General features: G+C 41.5%; 1 protein-coding gene across 1 annotated transcript in view; it reads left to right on the top strand.

Moving 5' to 3' along the window:
• Positions 1-26,670, top strand: part of LOC126416851 (uncharacterized) — a 1,707,974-nt gene that overhangs the window by 935,025 nt on the left and 746,279 nt on the right. The window lies entirely within an intron of this gene.

Genomic DNA, 26,670 nt, shown 5'->3' with positions numbered 1-26,670 from the left:
TATGGTGTCTTGCATATTGTCCCCAATTAGCAAATTCGCTTTGTAGATTCAGTACTTGGAGCAAGTGAGACCCAGTACTGCGCGCAGGCAATTTCACTGACAATTCTCCACGTGCTCTAATTCTTATACCGCGGAAGCGCTGTAACCAATATGTACGAAAACGCCATGTTCAGAAACGCGGTTTGGTGAGGTCTTGGTGCTCTGTTCCAGTCTGAGCTAGAAACATGGTGTAAAATGCTTTGGGTTTCCCGCGGAAAAGTGGCCATTTGTATACCCTTTCGAAAGTCTATCTTGCTGTAGCTATGATACAGTATATTAAGCAAAGTTTCAACAACGAACCAGAGTTAGTGCGCTGGAAAAATTGTGCGGATCGATCAATTTCTTTTGCAAAAGATTTTAAATGGGCTAAAATTGATGCTCAGCTAAAGGAACCATTTCTGTGTACCACTTGTATACTTTAAACTGATGCGAATTGGTTCTAACTTTGCATGAAAATAAGTAATTTGATTAAGTCGAAATGAATTTTTTATGTAATAATATCCATCTCTTGTCGAGAGTCTGTGGTTTAAAGTCGAGCTAAATGTTGCTCATAAAACTGTTCCTATTTCAGATGAATTGACACAAACGGTTTAATATTAATCCAAAAAAATGCATACTTACGATTAAATTCAAAACTTGCTGTGAAAATGTAGCTTCACTCGGATTTTAGGATCGGAAAACACGTTGTTTATTTTTTTTTACGCGCTCCAGACTAGTGGGAATCGGTTCAAATTTTGTAACAAGTTAGAAAAATAAATGTAAGTAATGGTCGTCCTGCTGTTTCGTGAAATATTTACCCTTTCCCACGATATAAGCAATGTGGTTAAAAAGATAGTAAAAGAACCTGTACCGGATCACTCGCTGTCCGGATGAACAACAATTTACGCCGGTTGATAATCTATGGCGGTTTAATGGCGAAGTTACGCTCGAGTAAAAGTTGGGACACAAAATGAAATATGCTGCTATCATAGCACGAAAAAGGCGAATATGTCCTGGGCAGCGTTAGGGATGTAAAAGAAGGAAAGGGAACTAGCTTTTCGAATTACCTGGCGGCTTCAAAGACATTTAATTCAAAACACCTTGAGATATTCGCGCTTTATTATCAGTTACCCCTACTTACCCAACGCAGTGATCTTAACTGCAAGGTAATGCACACTTGCATCTTGCAATTTATAGGCTAATGCCCCTGCCGGCCGGTGTGGTCGAGCGGTTCTAGGCGCTTCAGTCTGGAACCGTGCGACCGCTACGGTCGTAGGTTCGAATCCTGCCTCGGCCATGGATGTGTGTGATGTCCTTAGGTTAGTTAGGTTGAAGTAGTTCTAAGTTCTAGGTGACTGATGACCTCAGATGTTAAGTCCCATAGTGCTCAGAGCCATTTGAACCAAGGTAATGCCCATCATCCTGTGTCCACCATCCAGATGATACGGAAGCCACAGTAAACAAGATATGATGGCATGTATCACACTATACAACATGAAGTCATGTATCAAGTTAATTTACTTGACACTACTGTGACTTACGAAGTCGAGATGAGGGGTGCAGTTAGCATGGAAGATCAAGGCCCCTACTATGTCACTCCTTACCACAACAACTGACAAATCAGTTACTAACAATTTATTCAAAACAAGCTTTTATAAAACAGATTAGAGGTGATCAACACGTGACTGTTCTTAAGACAATATCAAAATTACAACAACTTACCTACAAGATGAGCCATGGGGATTTCAATACTTAAGAAACAAATTACAATCTGAAGGTGATTGAAATTCTTCAGCAATATCAGTACTGTAAAACATTTAATCTAAGAACTGTACACAAATCCAATGATGGAAATATAGTATCAGACTTTTACACTCTCATAGTTTGTCATAAAATATTTCCACATATGATTAAGACCGACAGTGTGTACCAAGATGAAATGAAAAAAAGAATTCAATATAATATCACGTTATTCAAATGCACAAGTTCGCAACAATACTCGGTTTTGTTGAAAAATGTTCAAATGTGTGTGAAATCTTATGGGACTTAACTGCTAAGGTCATCAGTCCCTAAGTTTACAGACTACTTAATCTAAATTATCCTAAGGACAAACACACACACCCATGCCCGAGGGAGGACTCGAACCTCCGCCGGGACCAGCCGCACAGTCCATGACTGCAGCGCCATAGACTGCTCGGTTAATACCGCGCGACTACTAGGTTTTCTGCACCTTAATTTCGTTGCATAGGTCTGCGCTGTAGCTGACAATTGTGTAAGCCTGATATGCAGAAAATTATGACCTAATGTCTTCAATACTTTTGGGAACGCTGATATTTTAAAGGAGGTGGTGACTTCTGGTCTCCATGTGGTCACACGCCTTTCCGGCTGCTCTTGCTTCAGCAACACGTACATTAGGGCAACGAACCAACAAGAACACTCGCAGGAACGCAAATCGTTCAACGAAACGCTGGCACCAAAATCACTTAGACTTTCGAAGGAGAGTGTTGTTCGAAATCGTCTCGAGGGATGGGTCTTTCCGAGAAAGCAGGCACCGAAGCAATGCGACGAGCAACGCCCGGAGTGACATCAGGCAGGTCCCCCACAATCTCCCGCCGGTCTTGCAAGGTAGACCGGCAACGCCGTTGCTGACCGAGCCCACCTCGTAGCGAGTCCAGCCCCAAGTGTCCGACCGCCAAAACAGCCGCCAGATCAGAACAGGGGCAAAGATCGTAGTACAGCCGGGTAATCGATAGTCACGTACCAAAGAGCTGGTGTGCCAGAAAGGGCGCACCACGGCTCAACTACTCAGATGACAAAAGTCATGGGACACTTCCTAATAATATGTCGGACCTCCATTTTCCGCGCGTAGTGCCACAGTTCGACGTGGAGTGGACTCAACAAGTCGTTGTATAAGTCCCCTGCAGAAATATTCAGTCACGCTTCCTCTGCAGACGTCCATGATTGCGACAGTTTCGACAGTGCAGGATTTTGTGCGCGAACAAATCATTCTCTCGATCTGTCGAGAAGTACTTCAGATCAAACATGCACAATTGCGGCCCGCTGACATGGCGTATTGCCATCCACAAAAATTCCATCATTGTTTCGGAATTTGAACTCCTTGTATGACTCCAAATGTTCACCAAGTAACCGAACATAATCATTTCCAGTCAATAATGGGTCCATATGGACGACAGGACCCAATCCATTACATGTAAACACAACCCGCATTATTAACGAGCCACCACCAGCGTCCACAATACAGAAAGGGTCCACGGCTTCGGTCTGTGCCACACTCTTTCACCAACTGAAATCGGAGAGTCATCAGACCCGGCCACCGTTTTGCAGTCGTCTAGGGGCCAACCGATACGGTCACGAGCCCAGAAGAGCCGCTGCGGACGATATCGTGATGTTAGCTAGCGTCGGCAGTCTGTTGCACAGCCCATTGCATAATTATTTAAAATGCAAATAATTTTAATTTTTAGTCGCTGTCTGTCCGGTTACGCAGTCTCGTAAACGGTTGGCCCTGACTAGTATTAGTACGCAATCTGACTGCATAGAACAACAACAAAAAATGAAACGAAATTTCCGTTAACACAAATAATTTATTAAGTCCCCAGCAACTATGAAAGCTACGAAACAACAAGGCACAAGTGTAGCTGTTCTGTATGTGAAAGTGTGATTCAACGTACACATCTGGCACGGTTCTTCCTCAATAAGACAAGATATTTTAAACACCATTTATACTGAAGTAATTAAAAAAACAGAAATACAATAATTGCATATAGAAACCAGAATTACAGTCTAATACATGAACACAAGCCAGATGCTTTGTTGACTGAACATGTGACGAAGAGGCATTATTATTTAAGACATTTGAAATAAAAAAATTTTCTTTACCTTCATGTATATTGACGAAAAGTACACTCTGATCATTACAACATCCCCAATCCAACAACATCTGGTGTCTAGCCCATCAAAACAACTGAGACAACATGGCCTCAAATAGTACAGCTATCATCATCCTCTCAGCAAGGCACTAACCACCACATCTTCTGAACAAGCACTCTCCACGTTGACTTCTCAACAAGCACTCTCCACGACGACTTCTCAACAAGCACTACTAGTGGAGGCGGCGGAATAAAACTCTTTGGCGCAATCTCTGGCGCTGTGACTCAGTGTAGCCACCTTTCATATGCCCCTCCTCCACGGGCTAGAATTTGATGGTATTTTTGCCAGCATTGGTGGTGAAAATACCACCAAATTCGTCCAAAAAAATACAGACAAAAATAAAAGATAATATTAATAAGTAAATATCACATAACTAGATAAAATTTTGGCTTTGCACTGACTCTTCAATAACTTAATATATAAAATACAGTAAGGAATACAAATGCTTGCATACATGTGATTTTACATAATAGTTTACACAAGTATCATTCAATCAGTAGCACCAGCAATGACGAATAGGTGTAGGTAAGAGTCTCATAACATTTCATAAACAGTAAATACACAAAAAATTAGTTTATACAAATATTCGCATAAAATCTTGTCAATAGTTCAATAAACAAGTAGTTGACAGTTCCAGCAGTAGCACCCAGCAATGGTCAACAGGTGCAAATAGCAGTCTCATAACATTTCATCAGCATTAATTAAACAGCTTCAACAGTGGCACCCAGCAATGGCGATCAGGCGCAGACACCAACAAGTGACATTATGTCAGTAGAAGCAGTTCCATCAGTAGCACCCAGCAATGTTGAACAGGTGCAGACAGCAACAAGTAACATCAGTAGTAGCAGTTCCATTAGTGGCACCCAGCAATGTTGAACTGGTGCAGACACCAACAAGTGACATCATTTCAGTAGAAGCAGTTCCATCAATGGCACCCAGTAATGTTGAGCAAGTGCAGATAACAGTCCATAATATTACCTATCACTAATTAGACAGTTCATCAGAGTTCATCAGCAGAAATTAAACATCTCCTGATGGCACCCATCATGTTGAACCAGTGCAGGCATGAACAACAATTTGAATGCACACACAATTGCTTTTACAAAATTATTATCAATGCTCTTACACTAAACATACAAATTATAATGAACACACAAATGATATCAGATAATTGTCATATTAACTATTACAAATACACAAATATCAGTAAACCTATCATATTTATGGGTGTCAGTGCAAGCCGCAACAAACAAGTAAAATAATATTTAGGAGATAGGTCGGTACCAATTATTTGGGATTAGGAAAGGAAAACACACAAAACACACTCACTCATCTTTCATCCACATTTAAGTAGTACTGTGTAATTGAATAGTTTTAACTGTGTAAATGCAATTCTGTTAAAATTTGATGTTCAACATGTGTATCAAGTAGTAGTGTCAACAGTGTATAAGAGTCAATAATAGTTAGTCAACGCCATAGTCATCATGTCAAGACCAATGTTTGCCAAGCCAAATCAAATGTACGGTTGCTGAACAACTGTCAGTGTGCCAAGATGTGCAAATGCTTCCTCTCTCCAAAGAAAAGTATATACTGCTTAGTGATTTAACAAAGTGTGTGTGTAGACAATCTTCCTTCCATTTGAGTGTTCTAATCTGCCCTCTTCATCCTCCTTGTTCCATATAAACCAACAAAAAAAAATGCTCCTCACTTGCTTTACCTCTTATCCCCCAAAACTCCAATAATCATCAGTATCACATAATCTTAATACTTCAATAATACCTCTTACGTCTAAACATATAAACCTTATCATCAATATCATTTACCTTACCTCTTGTCCACCAAAACTGCAATAATCGTCAACTTCACATAATCTCAATACCTCAATAATACCTCTTCAATACGTCGATACATATAAACCCTATCGCCAATACCATTTCACTTCCATAACAACTCTTTCCTCTAGTCAGTCTCCTTGAACAAGTACAGATAAAATCCTAGTGCAAACTTCATCATCCCATACAATCCGAAGACACAATGTCCACACACAACCTCTGTGTAATCCATCTGATCCAAATCTTCTACTCATTATGCATCATAAAATACGTTTTGGTTACCTCGTCCATCATTAAATAAAAGAAATGCATACATGACCTCTAACAGCCTTTAGTTTGAATAACTCTCAGTAAGTAAGTACGAGTATGGAGTGTTAATGATCGTAATATTTCACAGTGTGTACACCACTTCAAGAATCATGGCAAACATGTGGAGTATTTCTTTTGTCAAGTGTCACTTGCTATTTCAATTGCTCACGAAGAATGCAGTGTAATAACTGTCAATGGTCTAAACCTAATGTTGGTATTTCATGTCATTAGCTTCCTTTCTATTAGCATAAATTTATACAGCTTCCATAAAACCTCCAGCTCATGTGACTTCAATGAAGTTTCTTGTACTAATGTCGTTCGTAGCATTATAGTAGTTCATTTTCTTATCTTAAAATATAAGGCACTGAGCGTAAGCAAAACATGCAACAGCGAGTAAATATACCAGTAGAGAACAGAAGGTCAACAAGTGGATGCATCACAATCCCTACAACGAGGCTCTCCCAAGCAAACAATCTGTAATTAATACCATGGTGTGACCCAAACTCCATGTTCGTACACCGTATATCAGCATTTCTATATACCAAATTAAAGAGTAGTTATGACAACAAAACAGAAATGTATAAATATGCAATCCATACGCAAAGCAGCAAATATGTCAGCAAATAAATGTTCATATGTAATCTTAATAAGTAAACATGAAGGCGCAAGCAGATAAATCACAAAGTATAACTTACATACATAACCACAGTCAGCGCAATTAATCAGGTGACAATTATAATTTAAATAAATAAGCACAGCAGGCACATAATTAAAAAAAAAATGTGACATCAGTGAAAAAGCAGTGCAGCCTAGCGATGCATAATATACACAAGTAACAACCTGTTCATTAATCAATCATTGTCAAAATCAGTTAATGTACGCAAGCACGTCGCTTCACAAGTAAATTCATAGAACATGAAATTTAGCACAAAGCATGAATCACGTAATCGCGAGCAGCAAATTACGTCTAAAGTACGTACCTAAGTGGAAATATGTTACCTGAAAAATAAACTCAATTAACAGTTACCTTTTTAGTTTAATAGTTTCTTCTTCAAAATTACATTCTTCCTGAAATTTCGTCGATAGCAAGTCCTCTTAACGTCGGACACACACAGAATTTACCTGAAGTTCTTAAATATTTTGTACAACTGTATCCTGAAAAATACTGAACGTTAATAACATAATTTATCGAGTCACTATAGCTTTATACTGAATTTAATCAGAGAAATTAGACTGTATTTGTTTACGGCTGTCAGTGCATTCGCACTGAGCGTTGGATCAGCTGTAGGTACGCGTGACGTAGGAAGTAACTGTTTGCGCTCAACGACTGCCTTGTGCGGCGCGCAGACTTAACTGTTGCTTTGAGTATGTGCCGCCGCCGGAACACAGCGCAGTAACCTTATACTCTCCGTGTGTTTACGTATAACTGTTCGTTTCTCTAAAGTATGTCACTCCACAAAAATTTTAACGTTCGATATATGATGTATTCCCTTAGAGCGTTGCGATTTAAGAGTTTCTACTTCGACAGTGTTATCATGAATAATTTTGGGAACTCTATATGGACCGTTATAAAGCAGAAAAAATTTGCGACACAAGCCCTTTCTTTTGTGAGATAAACGATAAGACTTAATTAACACCTTTTGTCCAACTGACAAGGTTGTTAAACAACCAGAACGTTTAGCTGATTTCTCTCTTCTAGCAGCCGCAGATGCAATATTTCGTAGAGCCAGGTTGACAACTTCAGAATGTCGCAGTTTCCGTGAAGGCGGAAAAGGAACGATTTCAGAAATGCGATTTGTCGGTGCTTTGTTTTTTAATATCAATATCGGCGGTAAAGAATATGAATCATTAGGGAGTTCATTCAGAATGTTTTGAAAAGTATGAAGATACTGATCTCACGTTCTGTGATTCTGATGACAATAAAGTCGACACAATTTATTGATTTCCTTCATCCATCTCTCTGAAGCGTTAGATTGAGGGTGAAAAAGTAAAATGAAAATTGGTTTAATCTTACGACGCCGTAGAGTATTAAGCCAAATTTTAGAGCGAAACTGTGATCCATTATCTGATATAACCTTATCAACATGACCCACTTCTTTAAGAAAATGTTTGATGAAAGCGTTAGATACTGAACGAGCTGTTGCTTTGCGTAAAGGTGTAAAACACACATATTTTGATGTCAGTTCCACTGCTACCAAAATGTACGCAAAACCATTAGTAGAACGAACCACTGGACCGAACAAATCGACTGCAGCCATCTCCTTTAATTTCGCTGGAATGATAGGAAACAACGGTGCTCTGTGAGAAATAGTTGGCGGCTTAGCCTTTTGACATAATTTGCATTTGGCAAGAACAGATCGAATACGTTTTTCCATATTGCTGAAGTAGCAATTTTCTCGTAATTTATGAAAGCATTTTCTGGTACCAAAGTGTGCATAACTGAAATGTGTATACCAAATCAATTTATTAACCCACTCATCAGGAATACAAACTAACCAAACACTGTTGTCGACCGATTTTCGTTGAAAAAGAATATCATTGCGAACTAAATAATACTGTCTAATCGCTACGCTTTCCTTTCTCCTCCACTTCTCCTTAATGTCCTTCCAGATTGGATCCATATTTTGCTCCTTACCGATGTCCTGAAGCGAAGACAAAATAAAATTTTCAAACGCAACACCTTGAATATATATCAAACAATAATTGTTTTCCTTGCAGTCCTCCTCAGCACTTTGTTTCAAACCCATAGGTGCACGTGATAAAGCATCAGTAATAATATTTGAAGAGCCCTGTATGTAAACAATACTAAAGTCAAATTCCTGTAGATACAGCGCCCATCGTGACAATCTTCCATGTGTTAATTTTGTTGACATTAGAAATTCCAGCTCGATGATCGGTGTAAACCTTAGTATGTCTGCCATACAAAAATATGCGAAATTTTGTGAAGGCCCAAACAACAGCCAAGGCTTCAAGTTCCGTAATCGAATAATTCTTTTCTGATTTAGAGAGAACATGACTTCCAAATGCAATAGTTTTCTGTACTACAACGCTGTTTTCTTCGATCTCTTGAAATAAATGTGCACCTAGGCCTTTGCATGAGAGTCCGTCGCCAAACAAAAATCTTTAGATAAATCCCGATGTGAAAGAAGTGGAGCAGCAACTAAAGCATCACGAAGTTGTTCAAATTCTGCTTGAGCTTCCTGATCCCAACACCAATTAGAATTCTTTCCAGATAGTTCACATAAATGAGGTGTGGCCAAATTGTCCAATCTAACAAAGCGTATAAGAAAATTACAGACACCAAGGAAACTATGAACATCACGTTTTGTAGTCGGAACAGCATAATTACGAATAGCGTCTAGTTTCTCTGGATCAGGAAGAATACCTTCTGTAGAAATAATATGACCAAGAAATTTCACCTGAGAACGACCAAATTCAGATTTTTCCAAGTTCACTGTAATGTCAACTCTTGCAAAAATACGTAATAATGAATCCAAAATTTTGTTATGCTCACTCCAAGAACGTTTAGCAATAAGAATATCATCAACATATGAAGTAATATTGTCACGAATATAAACAGGTAAAATTTCGTTTAAACTACAAATGAATGCTGCTGAAGATACAGTAAGTCCAAACGGCAATTTCCGAAATCTCTTTTGAGTAAATTAGTCATATCCGGTTATTATTTACCGACTCTCTAGATAGATTGATAGTTGAAGAGTTATTTTGATAGATACAAAGAATAGTAGAAGAGTAGGCAGCGGTGCAGAAAACTAAAAGGGAAATAGCACCACTACAGCTCGGGGCCCTGTGCACGCTACGGCACATATTCACTTAGTGTAGCGAATCCCCAGAGGACTCTGATTATTCGCGTCATTTCGCGGATCAATTTCTACGATTTGCACATGTCTCTCGGAATTTCTGTCACGCGGAGGATGCCAATTAGGTCCCTCCTGTCTGTTAGATGTAAATTCTTGATTGTGTCTGTTATTAAAATTTCTATTTTCCTGTCTATCTGCATGACTACTTCTTGTGTAATTTCGACTGTCACTTCTGAAATTATTGTTATATTTACTACCCTGGTTATTTCTGTAGTAAGAATTTCTATTATTGTATGAATAATTTCTGTCTTGATGATACCGATTACTGTTTCCGTATGATTGATCATTCTGGTTGTAATTTCCGTTATTATAATTGTCTGTGTAATTTCTGTTAGAACGTCTGTTATTGTCATAAGGCTGGTATCTATTGTCCCGTCTGTTTCGTCTGTCATTCTCAAAATTACCCATATAACGTCCGTTCCGATCATTATCCCTTCTCTCTGAAAATCTATGTTGATTACCGTTACTGAAAAAATTACAAGAAGTCCCGTCATCGTTGTCGTACTCAAGTTGTTGTAGCAAAGTCTTAAAAGTCTCAATGTCGTCTTTACATCTTCCAGCTAAAGCAATTTGTCTTATGGATTGTGGCAGCTTAGTTAAACAAATGCGAATTAATTCAGTCGGGCTATAAGGGCTGGAAAGAAACTGATTCTTTCAAATCATGTCTTCAAAGTATTCTGCTGGCGTGCGGAACTCAGACTGTTTAAAATTACGCTGCATAATAAGACTGTGTTTGACTCTGTCTTGCGTGTTTTCGGACCAATATGCCGATAGAAATGCGTGATAAAAATCATTTAAATTATTACAATCTCTAATAAGTGCGCGCATCCGCGTCGCCGGTTCGTTTTCTAAATATCCACACATAAATTCCAATTTGTGACTTAGTGGGCAATTTGGTGGAAGTGCGTACATAAATTGATCTAACCATGAACATGGATGTATGTCATTCTTAGAATTGCGAAAGATCTTAAGTTTCCGAACAGTTAAAAAGTGTTTATAGTCAAAATTTTATCCTCGTGGCGACAAAGACCTACCGCGTCTGTCCCAGTCCGAATGTCGATTATTGTCAACTTCGCGCGCTTGGCGCTCACTTGTTGCATCTCGTAAATGAAACAAATTATTTTCTTCAAACCCCTCTGCTATCTGTGATTCTAAATTTCTTCTGCCGTCTTTTCCTACGATTTCGCCTTCAATTTGTTTGACTTGCTTTCGCAATGCCTCAAATTCCCTTTTAACGCGTTCATTAAATTTTCCCTGATTTTCAACATGTTTATTTATGTTCTGGTACTCTTCGGTTTCTACAAATGGCAATGGAGCTGTATCATCTGAATCTCTGTCCCCATTTAAACTAATTGTCAATTTATCTGAAATCTCCTCAACTCTTTCCGATAAGTCACCTATTTTTTCTTTCTGTTTATTTACGTCTTCCGTAAGTGTCGCGACTCTAGTTTCAGTATTAACACATTTAGTAGTTAACCGTTAATACTGTTGTGTTAGGTTATTTAATCTGTCATTTGGTACGGATTCCTCGATTCTCTCAAATATTTCTTCCTTATCGTGTGCACGTTGTAAATTTTTGTACTATCACGCGATCTCTTTCTTCCTGTTCTCTATCCTGTTCCTTTTGTCTAATCTCTACTGCAATTAATCTATTATTGTGAGAATTCAAAATCGGTTGTACTTCTTCTCTAATTTCTCTCTTTAATTCATCTTTCATGTTTTTGAAACATGTCCCTATTCGTGAGTCTAACCGTGTTTCCATTGTTACCATATCAGTTTCTAACCGTGTTGCCACTGTTTTTAATTCAGATCCTAACTGTGATCCCAGTGAGCTTAACCGTGTTTCCATTGTTCCCATATCAGTTTTAATTGTTCCTATTTGAGATCCCAGTGAGTCTAACCGTGTTTGCATTGTTCCCATATCAGTTTTAATTTCAGATCGTAACTGTGATCCCACTGTATTTAATTCAGATCCCAAATTAAATATTGCATTCATCAACTGCTCCATATTAACTGGTTCGAAATTCTTTTCGCCCCTAACATTTCCCGCAAAACCAACTTCTTCCGTCAAAGCTGTAAAGCTACCTGTGTTCGATACTGTTCCAGAATCTTCTGTCATTAATCTCGTATTCTGAAAATTTTTTGATTGTGAAAAATTTTGTACTGGTTCCGGCCTATTTTCCCGACTTATTAAATGGTTTTCAACTTCATTCTTCATCATACTGTTCTCCTGTGTTGGCGAGTTTGCCATGTCAACAATTTCGTTATTCTGACAACCCATCATTTTTGCCTTTTTCATCGATCGCGTAATCATTTACAAAACATACAAAACTCGTCACTATACGAAAATTACACACAATGACACTTTATCTCCAACAATACCATTCACAGGAAATGCTTTCCGACAAACACGATTAACGAACAATTGAAATCTTCATTATTGCACAAAATTGTCAAACCCGTACACAAGACTTCAAAAATTAAATTCTGCAAAAATACCATTAGACGAATGACAAGACAACTACAAATGTTCAATTACGAATTCTACACATGCAATATAGGCTACAATTACTGAACTACGAATTACTACAACAATACTACCGTCTGCTATTTTTACTATCAAAAGAATTACAAGGGACGATCCGAAGCAGCGGTCGCCACATGCATGGGGGCTTAATTATTTAAAATGCAAATAATTTTAATTTTTAGTCGCTGTCTGTCCGGTTACGCAGTCTCGTGAACGGTTGGCCCTGACTAGTATTAGTACACAATCTGACTGCATAGGACAACAACAAAGAATGAAGCGAAATTTCCGTTAACACTATTAATTAATTAAGTCCCCAGCAACTATGAAAGCTACGAAACAACAAGGCACAAGTGTAGCTGTTCTGTGTGTGGAAGTGTGATTCAACGTACACAACTGGCACGTTTCTTCCTCAATAAGACAAGATATTTGAAGTAATTAAAAACACAGAAATACAATAATTGCATATAGAAACCAGAATTACGGTCTAATACATGAACACAAGCCAGATGCTTTGTTGACTGAACCTGTGACGAAGAGGCATTATTTTTTAAGACATTTGAAATAAAAAAAATTTCTTTACCTTCATATATATTGACGAAAAGTACACTCTGATCATTACAACATCCCCAATCCAACAACATCTGGTGTCTAGCCCATCAAAACAACTGTACACAACATGGCCTCAAATAGTACAGCTATCATCATCCTCTCAGCAAGGCACTAACCACCACAACTTCTGAACAAGCACTCTCCACGATGACTTCTCAACAAGCACTCTCCACGACGACTTCTCAACAAGCACTACTAGTGGAGGCGGCTGAATAATGCTCTTTGGCGCAATCTCTGGCGCTGTGACTCAGTGTAGCCACCTTTCACCATCAACGCTAAATTCTTTTTTTGGAAATTTGTGGTAAGTTCCTGTAGGAGCAAACTGCTGAGGTCATCGGTCCCTAGGCATACACACTACTTAATCTAACTTAAACAGACTTACGCTAAGGACAACACATACACTCATGCCCGAGGAAGAACTCGAACCTCCGACGCGGGTAGCCGGTCAACGCTAAAATAAGCCCCCCCCCCCCCCCCCCCCCGTCCTAACGAAACGGATATGTTCGTCGTAAGTTCACGTTGGTTCCTCAGGTTATTAATTCAGCGTTTCTTATTTCTTAACACTGATAACTCTAGGCAAACGCCCCTGCTCTCGGTCGTAAGTTGAAGGACTTCGACCACTGCGTTGCCCGTCGTGAGAGGTAATGCGTAAAATTTGGTATTCTCGGCAGACTTATGATACTGTGGATCCAGGAATATTAAATTCCCTATCGGTTTCCGATATGCAAAGTCCCAAGTGCCTAGCTCCACGATTCCGCCTTAAAATTCTGTTAATTCACGCCATGCTACCGTAGTAACGTCGAAACCGTTCTACGGTAATAACCTAGGTACAAATGACAGCCCCGCCAATGAGCTGCCCTTTTATACCTTGCGTGCGCTCTGCTACCGCCATCTGAACATGTTCATATCGCTGTTCCATGATTTTTGTCATTTCAGTTTATTAAATGACGTGGGTATTAATACGAAAAACTAAAAAAGTGCGACTATATGAATATATTTTGATTTAAATGTGTTCGAAGCTGCCAGATAAGTAGAAAAACTAGTTCTCTTCATTCACATCCCTTGCTCTAACCAGGACAAACTCACTTATCTTTGTACTACCATAGGAACATTTTTCACTCTGGTCACCCAACTTCAAAACACTGCCTGCTTCCAGCATTTTTCATTTGTTTCTCAGCAGCTGCTGGGAAGCAGCTACTGCCCTGGGAAAATGGTATCCTCCGAACTCACTTAGGAGGGTTAGTGGAAGACTGGCCCATCACCTCCAGTGCGGAGGAACTTATTTCCCCTGGACACCGGCTCCGATGTGGATAGTAGCCACAGGAAGGTCTTACACGCATGGCCAGGAAATGAAATTTTTTTGCCTAGGCTGGGTAAGGCACACCTAAAAAAACATGTGTACGCCCCACCGCCAAGAACCGAGGCTACTATCAAGGTTGAAAGGTTGAAGCTGCTGTTGCACAACATTTGGTGGTGATTCGTAGGGGTAACTAGGGGGGGGGGGGGGGATGGAGAGACAGAGAGAGAGAGAGAAAGAGAGAGAAGTGTGAAGCTTTGCTGTTCCCGATCTCAGCCCTTTGCCGCACTGCTCGGCTCCCCACTCATCCGCTCATTTAACCCGCATTAGCCAAGCCAACTGCCTCTCGGGCTATCGTTCTCTGCAGATAGCGGTACGGAGTGCAGTCGCTGCTGAATATTCAACGGGGCTGGCGCTGAGAAAAGAAGCCGAGAGGGCGGAATTACAGGCGACAAAGCTCACCCCCTTCCACCGTTCCCCCGTGTCTTTCCAGCCCACGACCCCTTCTCTCTGTTGTTGGAGGCGGAGAGCGAGCAGTTAAGAGCGCTAATCACGTTGAGCATGTATGAGGTTTCACCCGTGAGCCGTGTGCGTAAAACCGAGCAATAGGGTAATCCCATGTAGTTTTCCGCCCTATTGACTTCTCTAAATACTGCCAGCTATTGTCGCAGAGCGGTTCTAGGCTCTTCAGTCTCGAACCGCGCGAACGCAGGTTCGAATCCTGCCTCGGGCATGAATGTGTGTGATGTCATTAGGTTAGTTAGGTTTAAGTAGTTCTAAGTTCTAGGGACTGACGACCTCAGATGTCAAGTCCCATAGTTCTCAGAGCCATTTGAACCATTTTTTCCCTATATACTTCAGTGACATTCCACACTGTCATCTACGACGTTAATGACGTATAGGTGGCTTACTGGAACAGATAATGCGCTTCGAAAAGAGATCAATTTATCGCACTAATAAAGAGATGATGTGAAAACGGAAAACAGCATCTGCTGTATCGCAACATTGAATAAAAAGAGCACTGTAATGGCAGGGGGCTAGAATATGCGAGTGGTAGGTGCTGATGATAAAGAAAGTAATCCTTTCAACATATTTGCCACAGATGCCAAATTAACATAAGCAAAAATGAGCAATAGTTACTAGCCACATAAACCGAAATTCAAATTATATATTCTACACACATGGAAAAAAAAAGTTCAAATGTGTGTGAAATCTTATGGGACTTAACTGCTAAGCTTAAACACTACATAACCTAAATTATCCTAAGGACAAACACACACACCCATGCCCGAGGGAGGACTCGAAACCTCTGCTGGGACCAGCCGCACAGTCCTTGACTGTAGCGCCCAAGACCGCTCGGCTAATCCCGCACGGCCATCAAAAAAAGTTTTGCATCGTCCTGGTTCCATGAACTCCTGAAGACAGACATTGACTGTGGATATTGTATCACAGACACAGTTCGTTTGACTGTTCAGAGATGTCACTAAACCCGCCAAATCATGTAAACAACCATGGATGAGCAGCGCCTATTAGACGAAGGGGGTCCGACAGCGGATCATTTCCAATCATTCCACCAAGAAGGAGGTACGCGGCTCGTGTTGTCTGTACTTCAACCATGACTAGACGGTCAGTACCCCGATTCTATCGCGTCCGCATTGTTACTTTGCGCCAGGAAGGGCTCTCAACAAGGGAAGTGTCAGGCGCCCAGGAGTGAACCAAGGCTGTGTTGTTCGGACATGGAGGAGATACAGAGAGACAGGAACTGTCGATAACGTGCCTCGCTCAGGCCGCCCAAGGACTACTCTTGCAGTGGATGGCTGCTACCTAAGGATTATGGCTCGGAGGAAGCCTGACGGCAACGCCACCATGTTGAATAATGCTTTTCTTGCAGCCACAGGACATCATGTTACGACTCAAACTGTGCGCAATAGGCTGCATGATGCGCAACTTCACCCCCGACGTACATGGCGAGATCCATCATTCCAACCAAGACACCATTCAGCGCGGTACAGATGGGTCCAACAGCACGCCGAATGGACCGCTCAGGATTGGCATCACATTCTCTTCACCGATGAGTGTCGCATATGCCTTCAACCAGACAGTCGTCGGTGATATGTTTGGAGACCATCCGGTCAGGCTGAACTCCGCAGACACACTGTCCAGCGAGTGCAGCAAGGTAGAGAAGTTCCCTGCTGTTTTGGGATGGCATTATGTGAGACCGACGTACGCTGCTGGTGGTAAATGAAGGCGCCGTAACGGCTGTACAATGCTTGGATGGTATCCTCCGACCGATAGTGTAATCATATCTGCAGCGTAATAACGTGGCATTCGTCTTCATGGACGACAATTCGCGTCCCCATAGTGCACATCTTGTGAATGATTTCCTTCAGGGTAACGACATCGCTCGAGTAAAGTGGCCAGTATGTTCTCGAGGCATGAACCCTATCGAACATGCCTGGGATCGATTAAAAAGGACTGTTCATGGACGACGTGGCCCACCAACCACTCTGAGGGATCTACGCCGAGTTGCCTTTGAGGAGTGGGGCAATCTGAACCAACAGTGCCAACTTGGGGATAGTATGCTACGACGAATACAGGCATACATCAATGGAAGCGGACGTGCTACTGGGTATTAGAGGTACAGCAATCTGGACCACCACCTCTGAAGGTCTCGCTGTATGGTGGAACAACATCTAATATGTGGTTTTCATGTGCAATGAAAAGGGTAGAAATGATGTTTATACTGCTCTCTATTCCAATTTTCTGTACAGGTTTCGGAACTCTGGGAACCCAGGTGACGCAAAACTTTTTGATGTGTGTATAATACCAGTTCGTTATTATTAATGTGCAGCTTTTCAGAGAGGTTCATGCTGGCTGTAATTATCGTATGAGACCCAAAACTTGGTAGATACTATAATTCAATAATGCAGAACCTCTTTTCACGGAAAAAATAGTTCCAATTTTGGCCGGTAGGTGGCAATCTGGCGCAGCGCGGCTACTCGTCAGCGTCTCCAGTGCTCGTACTGAACAAACTATGTGAGCGGCAGTCAATACTAAAATCAGTATTATGCCTTTCTCACTTGTCTGACCTTCTCTGCCCACGTCCAGTTCCTAACCCATTTCATATGGGAACATTTCTACAAGTCTTTCTCGTATTCATAGGGCCAGATTTGCACATGGTGCCCAAAATTAAAACTAATTTCTTTTCCTGCGTAAATCGGCTGCACGTTAACGCATTAGAGTATCTGTCGTGTTTCGCTACAATACGGTAATGACAGCCCAGACTGAACCTCTGTCAGTAGCTGCATTTTAATTATAACCACCGGTAGTACAGAGAATTTTGAATCCAAACAAACTCTTTGAACTCTAAAAAAATACAAAATCGTCATGGAGGTACTTACTGGGTCTCAAAATAGTTTTGGCCAAGTGGAAATCAATAATACAAAGCCCACAATGTGCATACTCTGTAATTATTAAATAAAAACACTCTCAAGTATAACAGACTTTAAAATAAGAAAATGAGCATTACCAAATCAACAAGAAAAAACAATCATTCACGAGAGCAAACAATTACAGATACAAAGCACATGAAGAGGCTCACACACATAGAGAAAGCAAAGCACATTAACCAGATTTATCTCGGCCAACGTCCCGAACTGTTGCTTGAGTCGGTACAGGTTCTAAAACATAAATACCGAAAATACATTAAATATACATAAAATATAAGGGACAAGCAGCACACGGACCTCCAGTCATGACAGAGAAAATGATGGCAGAGAACAAAGTTCGTTCGATCCGCAGATTCTTGGGGTTAACGAAGTAGAATTTACATAACCAAATAAATTACATCTCACACATCTGCCTTTTAATCTTAAGTGACAATTAAAAGTATGAAAATTACCTAAGCCTGGAAAGTGTGCCAACCAGTAGTGCAGGTAGAGGCAAATACGAGTATTTCCAGATCGGCATTAAAAGACCCAATAAAATTTTTCAAAGATACCTAAACCCAGATTATACGCATCAGTTTTGAAAATCTTTCTTCAGCTGGTACTCGAAAAAGAAAAGATAAAGTGGAAGCCCTCTTACAATTGAATAAAAGTTGAATTCTGGCATGTCCTTGCGGGATGCTGATCCACTTTAATGAATTCGGCCAGAATGATAGCCAGCATTACGAACCGATCAGCTTACCGCAAGAACATAGCGAAAGCACAAAGGTTTTCGCTAACTACGGCGGGCGCTTGACTGCACAAAGGAAACGGTGTTCGCCGTTATTCCTGCATCAGGCCCACGAGAATTAAGGGCGGTGAATGTGGTCACGTTCACCAACCAAAGCATTAGGCCCTGTCGAACTCCAGTGTATGGCCTGCTACCACACAGTCAGTGGAAAGCTACGACTGTCTAGTACGTGTTGGCACGCTCTTCAAAGTAAACATCTACCTTCCAAACGCAGCAAGCAGACCGACACGGCTAGCAAACTCAGACCTTGGCCTAGAGAGACACCTTCCCAGACAGAATCCTACTGTGAGCGGCTCACATTTGAATAACCCTCGAGTCACCTCTAGGGCGCCACCTACTGAGACGCCAGTAGTTATGTAAAGAAACCCACAGATATTCCACAAATAAAAGTAATGATATGAGCGAGCATTAGGCTCACGTTTTCCTCCTCATATCATACACTGATGCCCAAAACATTCTGACTGCTACCTAGCATGAGACTGAATGTCACATAGTGGTACTGTGAGTGAAACCATTAGCAGCCAGTAAGATAGTGAAATACATGCCTTGTCACAAAATGCAGAGTTCACAGGCTTGCAGCTCGGTAAGGCAGCAGTCTCTGCATCTCTGACAACAAGGTACAATGCTGGTGCAGGAACAAGTGTTTCGTGGTACACTGTTCAGTGGACATCGTTGAACATGGTGCTCTGCATCACAAGACACCTTCACGTTCCCATGTTGATCCGACAACATCGTGTACCCTGGACACAGTGGACACAGAATCATCGATGTCGGACAGTTGATCAGCCAAAACGAGTCGCTTGCTCTGATGAATCAGGTTCCCTCTTACACAGGCTACTCCGTCAACCAAGTGCCACGGATACAAACCGACGAGAAGTAGACCAGGGGCAATCAAATGAAAACCGAACAGCTGCTTCAATGGGACCATGGGTCCATTCCATTTGGAAGTAATCACTACACCCGTTAAGACGTTTATCCCACTGAGAGACTACACGATCGGTTACTATTTCGTAGGACGCTGTCGGTCGCTGACAGATCCTCAACCGCACCCACTCTTAAACTCCTCCGTCCGACTGAAACCGACGTCTAAGAATGTCTTTCTTCAGGTCGCCAAAGATGAAAAAAAAAAAAAAAAAACAGAGGGTGAACGATCCGCACTGTACGAAGGATGTCGGAGTGTTTCCCAACCAAATAGCTGACGTGAAGGCGTCGTCTGATTCGAGTGGATATTACCGCGTAACAGGATGATTCCGTCGGACAATATTCCTGAGTGTTTTGATTTTATGGAGCCTTTCTGCTTTTGTGAAATGTCTTCATACCGATGTCCATTGATTTTGGCTCCGCACGCAATGAAGTCGACGAGCAGAGAGCCCCTACGGTCGAAGAAGGAGATCATCATGACGTTATTGGAATTAGTGTGGACAGCTTTGGATTTCTTTGGCTGGGGAGATGTTGGCTTTGCCGTTTGTCCTCGGGCTGACGGAATGTTGTCGGACGGAATCATTCTGTTCCACAATGCTAATCGGACGAAGGCTACCCTTCAGCTGTTTGCAAACACCGCAGCATCCTCCGTACAGGCAGGAACTTTCTCCGTCTGATTGTCACAACTTTGGCGATCTGAAGAAAGACAGATTGGACGAGGAAATGAAAGGCTGGGTGAGGTTGACGATCCCTGAGTGGGCGACGGCGTCTCCAGTGGAATAAATTTCTTGACTCGAGCGGTGATTACTTTTGATTGGAACAATTCCATAGTTCCCTTGTGATGAATGCTCGGTTTTCATTTGATTGCCACTTGTATCATATAATGGGGGACATTCTCTATGACGGTACTCGAAGGCACTATGACACGTGTGGACTACGTAATATTCTTGTGAACCACCTCCATCCCTTCATATCAATTACATTCTCCGATGACAAAAGAACCTTCCAGAAAGACAACCATACGTGTAAAAAATATAATCGTGCTACAGTGGTTTAAGGAGCGTGATAGTGAACATACGTTCTTTTCTTGGCCACCAATGTCTGATATGAACACGATGGAACACATTTGGAAAACTGTCTGGAGCAGTGTCGCCATCACAAAGCACAGGCCTTTAATTAACAGGCTAAAATGGCTCTGAGCAGTATGGGACTTACCATTTGAGGTCATCAGTCCCCTAGAAGTTAGAAATACTTAAACCTAACTAACCTAAGGACATCACACACATACATGCCCGAGGCAGGATTCGAACCTGCGGCCGTAGCGGTCGCGCAGTTCCGTACTGCTCCTAGAACCGCTCGGTCACAACGGACGGCGCCGGGCCTTCTCAGAGGTCGATTCCTGGAGCACCGTCTGTGACTGGTCCTTGTGTTTTATTATTGTATTACTTATTACTATACCACGTAATGCCTGCATTAATGGTTATGTATGTCTAGTTAATAGTTACGGTCGCCTTCTGGAATAAATGTAGCAGTATAAGAGTTGTGTTGCAAGGTTACCATTATCTTATTTCACCCGTTTGGTGGTCAGTTGCTTGTTTCTTTTAATTAACCTTCGCTTTATTTGCTGTTTTACAGCAGGTTTCTAAATTTTTATATAATTGCTGTTCTTGGCGTGTAAGGCCTTCAGCCGTGATTGTCTTCATTTGCTTTGAAAAATATAATTCGATATTTGTATTTTAGTAGCAAGCCTTAAAGCCTATTCCTGGCGTCTGATACCTTCCGCTGTGTTTGTGCCCACTTCCTTTTTCATATTTCAGTACCTGTAAGTTGTAATTGCAGCGAGTTCTTAAACATTCTTAATTGATTGCCATTCTTGGCGTGTAAGGCCTTCAGCCGTGATCACAGTGGCTTGTTTTCTTTCTTTTTTTTTAACATTATGTGTATTTTATGGTGATTTTCTAAATTGTAACACACTGATAACACTATTATTTACACAGTTGTTTATTCCTTCATTAATAACGTGTGGTATTTTTTTATTTATTGTTGAGTCTGGAATTACTGTTTTAAAAATAAATGTGTGTAACTATAAAAGGCAACCAGTAGTAACTGATTACGGCCTCGTGCACAATCGTAACTGAATCCTTCTTTCCCTTGACTATCAGATTTCACTCAAGATGTCCACTTTGGGGACCCGTGCGTAGCGCATGTGGGGCATATATGGCTGTAAAGGGCGCCACCAGTAGCCATGAAGTTAGTATGAAGATCGACATGTGGCGATTTCATTTATAAGATAAAGGCGTATGGTTCACGATTTTTGAGCCGGAACGTAATCAAAGGTCCATTACATACAACAGGAACAGTACCGCTGACGCCTATAGATATTACTCATTTCAGAGACCGTGTTTACTGGCCTTTTTTTCTTATTTTGGCCCACATTACCTCCTCCTAAAATTTGGAAAGCAAAGAGCTTGCAGAAAAAAGAGATTTGTTTCACCTATCGGAGATAGACATGTGTTCATAGCGCTTACAGTAAGCATTTTAGAGCCCATGTATTTTTACCATTCTATTTTCTCCGAAAATTTTGGATTCTGATTCAGTCTGAAATCTTATGTACAGATGAAAAACTTCTGCTGAGCGTCAGACCAGTCGGTAGGCTGATGACTCACATGGTAAAAGTACCCTCCGCTACATACCATTATACATTAAGCTGTGGACTAGCAACGCAGATAAAGGTGCAGCGTGTGGGCAGTCACCAGACTCTAAGTTTCAGTAGCAGCCCTCAGAAAAAGAATGGTTCAAATGACCCTGAGCACTATAGGACTTAACTTCTGCGGTCATCAGTCCCCTAGAACTTAGAACTACTTAAACCTAACTAACCTAAGGACATCACACACATCCATGCCCGAGGCAGGATTCGAACCTGCGACCGTAGTGGTCGCGCGGTTCCAGACTGTAGCGCCTAGAACCGCTCGGCCACCTCTACCGGCCAACCCTCAGAGCGTGCTGCTCGGAGAGCATAGGTGGCAGCGAACAATCAGGGACGACAACGCAGAGATAGGCGGGCGTGAGTGCCGTCCTCCTTCCTCGTCTCGCCCTCCGCCAGCGCCCTCCCTGCCCGTTTAACCCTCATTACCCTCTCCGGCCCGCCGGCTCTTCAGGTTCGGGGCGCGGGACCTCTCTGAATATTCAGCGGGCCCGGCGCCTGGGAAAGAACGCCGCAGTGCCGAGGGAGGGCCCCACGCAGCATGCGACACTGTTTGTCCCCTGGCAGCCGCTTCCCCTTTGACCTGTTGCCGAGGCAGAGAGTGAGCCTTTGACACGACTACATTTCATTGAGCGCTTGTTGGCTTCACGCGTGGTTGTTCAGTGTCTTGGTGTAGACGGCTAACCTTGCCGGCACGGTAGCTCGGCGTGTTCGGTCAGAGGGCTGCTCGCCCTCTGTAATAAGAAAACTGAGTAACGGAAACAAGATCAACTTGAACAAATGTCTTGTGTCGTCCGCCCAGACCAAACGCTACGAACAATACTGAACAAAATAAAAAAAAAATAAAAAACCCCACACATCCACGGAGGTGTTAACGTTTCCACAGGGACGGTGTGAAACAAGCTGATCTCTGAAATGGCTATTCATTCGAACACTGTGCGTTTAACAGCGTAAATATTTACATTGTTAAAAGCACAGTGGTCGAACAAATAGCTGCATCTAGTAGCAAAAGAATAATAATACACCACAACAAAGAACAAGGTGAATAGAGTGCTGCAACGCTCAATGTTTGACCGGTCACAGCTCGGCTGTCGACGGGGGGGCCGAGCCGCCATATCTGGCGCTTTCTTCTTTGTCACCCACTTCCTTAAACTATTGTACTGCGTTTTACATAAAAAATTATGGAAATTAAGGTAGCGTTCTGCACATAACCTGCTGTTCTGCTCCATCTCACCACTCAAGCACGCCCTCCTATTAACTACTGTACCGCTAACACCACATTGATATAAAAAATTTATGAAAATTAATTCATACTCTTTTATTATCCCCGGTTTTTCTGAAAACACTTGTACAAACTGGTTCAGCACTTGGCTCAGGTCAGATTGCTGTGTCAGGCTCACGTACGAAAATTCGGCTACTTTTGGTGCAATATGTTGCTTAATAATAGCATTTTCCCTTTCCCAACCGGGTTTTCTACAGTGGCGACCGAGATGACACCGCGATCTCCAGAAATTTTAATTTTAAGTACAGTAAAAATTACAGTCCTTTATTCGAGATCGACAGTGTGTTAGTAATTTTTTTTGTTGCATATTTATGGAGCATGAGGAAGAGAAACGCCAAAGCCAATTAATAATTGCTGGGAACAACAAGCATTTAAACTATCCAAATATCCTGCAACTAACAAAATTCCGAATGGAAAGGACATGTGAACAAGAAACATCAAGGTAGGATCACGACTATTCTCGAATTTTATGCATGTGAAAGCAAATCCACCACAATGCCATCCTTTGTCGATTTTCCCAACCTTTGTCACAAGCACCAAAGTCGGATCTAGTAATGTGTATGCTTGAAGTGTTTGTTATGTAACAGTATCTCATTTATGCACCATCTAGTTGCAAGCAAAAAGTAATATATAAAGACAGAAAATAAAAGTTTTCTATTAGAATTTGACATTTTTTTATATATCAAATATTATGTGTTCAAAAATGCACTGTCTCGTGGGCCCCAACCACCACGGCATAGCGCGTCCCCAGGTTGCGGACAGGGGATACGCCTTTCAGATAAGAAGGGTAGCTGCGAATACAAAAAAATAAGCAGTCGCGGACAGCCGGTGGGGAGCAGGCGATGGCGTGATGAACCATCCCTGTTTCTTCTTCTCTTACTATCAAATCTATTCATCAAGAATCAGCAACATTAATGGGCATGGGTCCCTTTGAAGTAAAATATTCCGGAGGTAAACTAGTTTCCCATTCGGATCTCCGGGCGGAACCTACTTCGAAGAGATTCAGGCCGAAAGGAACTTTCAGGTTAGGAAAATGGAACGTTAAAAGTTTGAACAGTCCAGGAACGTTCCAGACATTATTAGACGAATTAGATAGATACGATGTAGACATTACAGCTATTCAAGAAACTCGGTGGCAGGGGGAGGGTAGCATAAAGAGGGGTAACTATTCATTTTTCTTTGGAGGTGCGGAAGCTCACAGTTTCGGAACAGGTTTCGCAGTACAGGGAAAAGTGCTTCACGCAATCAGAGATACAGGGTTCATTAGTGACCGACTATCACTTATAGTGTCGTCCAGTAGGTGGAACAGACTAGTAGTAATTAATGTACACGCACCAACTGAGGACACTGAAGAGGTTGTTGAGGACTGCTTTTATGAAGAACTAGATCAACTGTGGGATGAGTTCTCCTCGTACGATACAAAATTAATCATAGGTGATTTTAATGCGAAGATAGGAAGGAGGATGCATTCCGGCCTACAATTGGGAAAGAAAGTTTGCATAACATTTCGAATGATAATGGCACAAGGGTGGTTAATTTTGCTGTTTCAAAAGACATGATTGTTGAGAGCACATATCTCAAAAGGAAGGACATTCATAAAGCAACTTGGGTCCCTCCGGATGGACACACCCGAAACCAAACTGATCATGTTCTTGTAGATCGGAGATGGCACACTACTATAGAAAATGTTAGGACTTTCAGGGGAGCAGACTGCGATTCTTATCATTTTCTTGTAGTTGCCAAAGTTCACCAACAGCTATCTACAGCAACATCAAGGTGTCACAATGCAGTACTTGTTAGGTTCGACGCTGACAAGCGAAATGATGAAAACTTTAGAGGAAGGTACATGAAAGAAATTTCAAATAGGTTTGATTCTCTCAGGACACACGAAGATCAAGACGAGGATGTAAATAAACAGTGGATCACTGTGAGGAATAATATCAAAGAGGCAGCGAAGGTCACAATAGGTTCAATTAAGAAGAACAGGAGGAAACCGTGCTTTGATGAGGAATGCAAGAAATTGGTAGAGGAAAGGAGAAAAGCGCGATTAGATTGGGATAGAATGGGAGAAAACGAGAGGAGTTCTTGAACATGAGAAGGGAAGTTGGTCGTAGGCTACGGGCAAAGAAGAGGGATTATTTGCGCAATCAAATTAAAAAAATGGAAACAAACAGTAAAACAAAAAACATTAGGGAACTTTACCTAGCATAAATGGATATAGGAAGGGTTGCAAGGCAAGGACAAATGCACTTCGAGGGGACGCCGGGGGAGTACTGACAGATCCCGGTGCTATAAGTAAATGGAGGGCGTATTTTGAGCATCTATTAAATGTACACCAGGGAGCAGGAAATGAGCAGGCGTACGAAATACATACAGCAGAACCCCAGATACCTGAGCCAACGTTAAAGGAAGTAAGAGATTCAATCAACAAATTGAGAAATCATAAAGCACCAGGATCAGATTGCATAACTGCAGAGTTAGTTAAAAATTGGGGACAGAAATTGGTGGAAGTAGTTCACAAAGTCATAACTAAAGTATTGAACTCAGAGATCATACCTGATGAGTGGCAGGAGTCGATTCTGATCCCAATTTTGAATAAAGGCGACAAAATGGATTGTAGTAATTATAGAGGGATATCGCTATTACCAGTGTGTTCCAAAATTTTCCCTAATAATCTGCTAAGCAGGCTTACACCAAATGCAGATGAAATTGTGGGGGATTACCAAGCTGGATTTCTGTGGAACAGATCAACTATAGACCAAATATTCACCCCGCGTCAAATTTTGGAAAAGAAATAGGAATACAATAAACCAGTTCATAACCTTTTCATATATTTTACAAAAGCATGTGATTCAGTATTGCAATCAAAATTGTACAGAATTCTTTTGGAACTTGGAATACCTAAGAAGTATGTTAGACTTATAGAAGCGAGTTTGAAAAACATAAAAGGTAGAGTACGCGTGGGGAAATTGGAGTCAGAAGAATTCGTAATAAAGAACGGACTTAAGCAGGGAGATGCCCTGTCTCCGCTTAGTCCTAGAATATATTGTACGAATGGCAGCAGAGAATTCAGAGGGTGTGGAGTTAAATGGAAATATTAAGATAT

The sequence above is a fragment of the Schistocerca serialis genome, chromosome 8, assembly GCF_023864345.2.
Source record: "Schistocerca serialis cubense isolate TAMUIC-IGC-003099 chromosome 8, iqSchSeri2.2, whole genome shotgun sequence".
Taxonomy (NCBI): Eukaryota; Metazoa; Arthropoda; class Insecta; order Orthoptera; family Acrididae; genus Schistocerca; species Schistocerca serialis.
The sequence above is the reverse complement of the archived record's forward strand: the minus strand, read 5'-3'. Positions and strand labels throughout refer to the sequence as shown.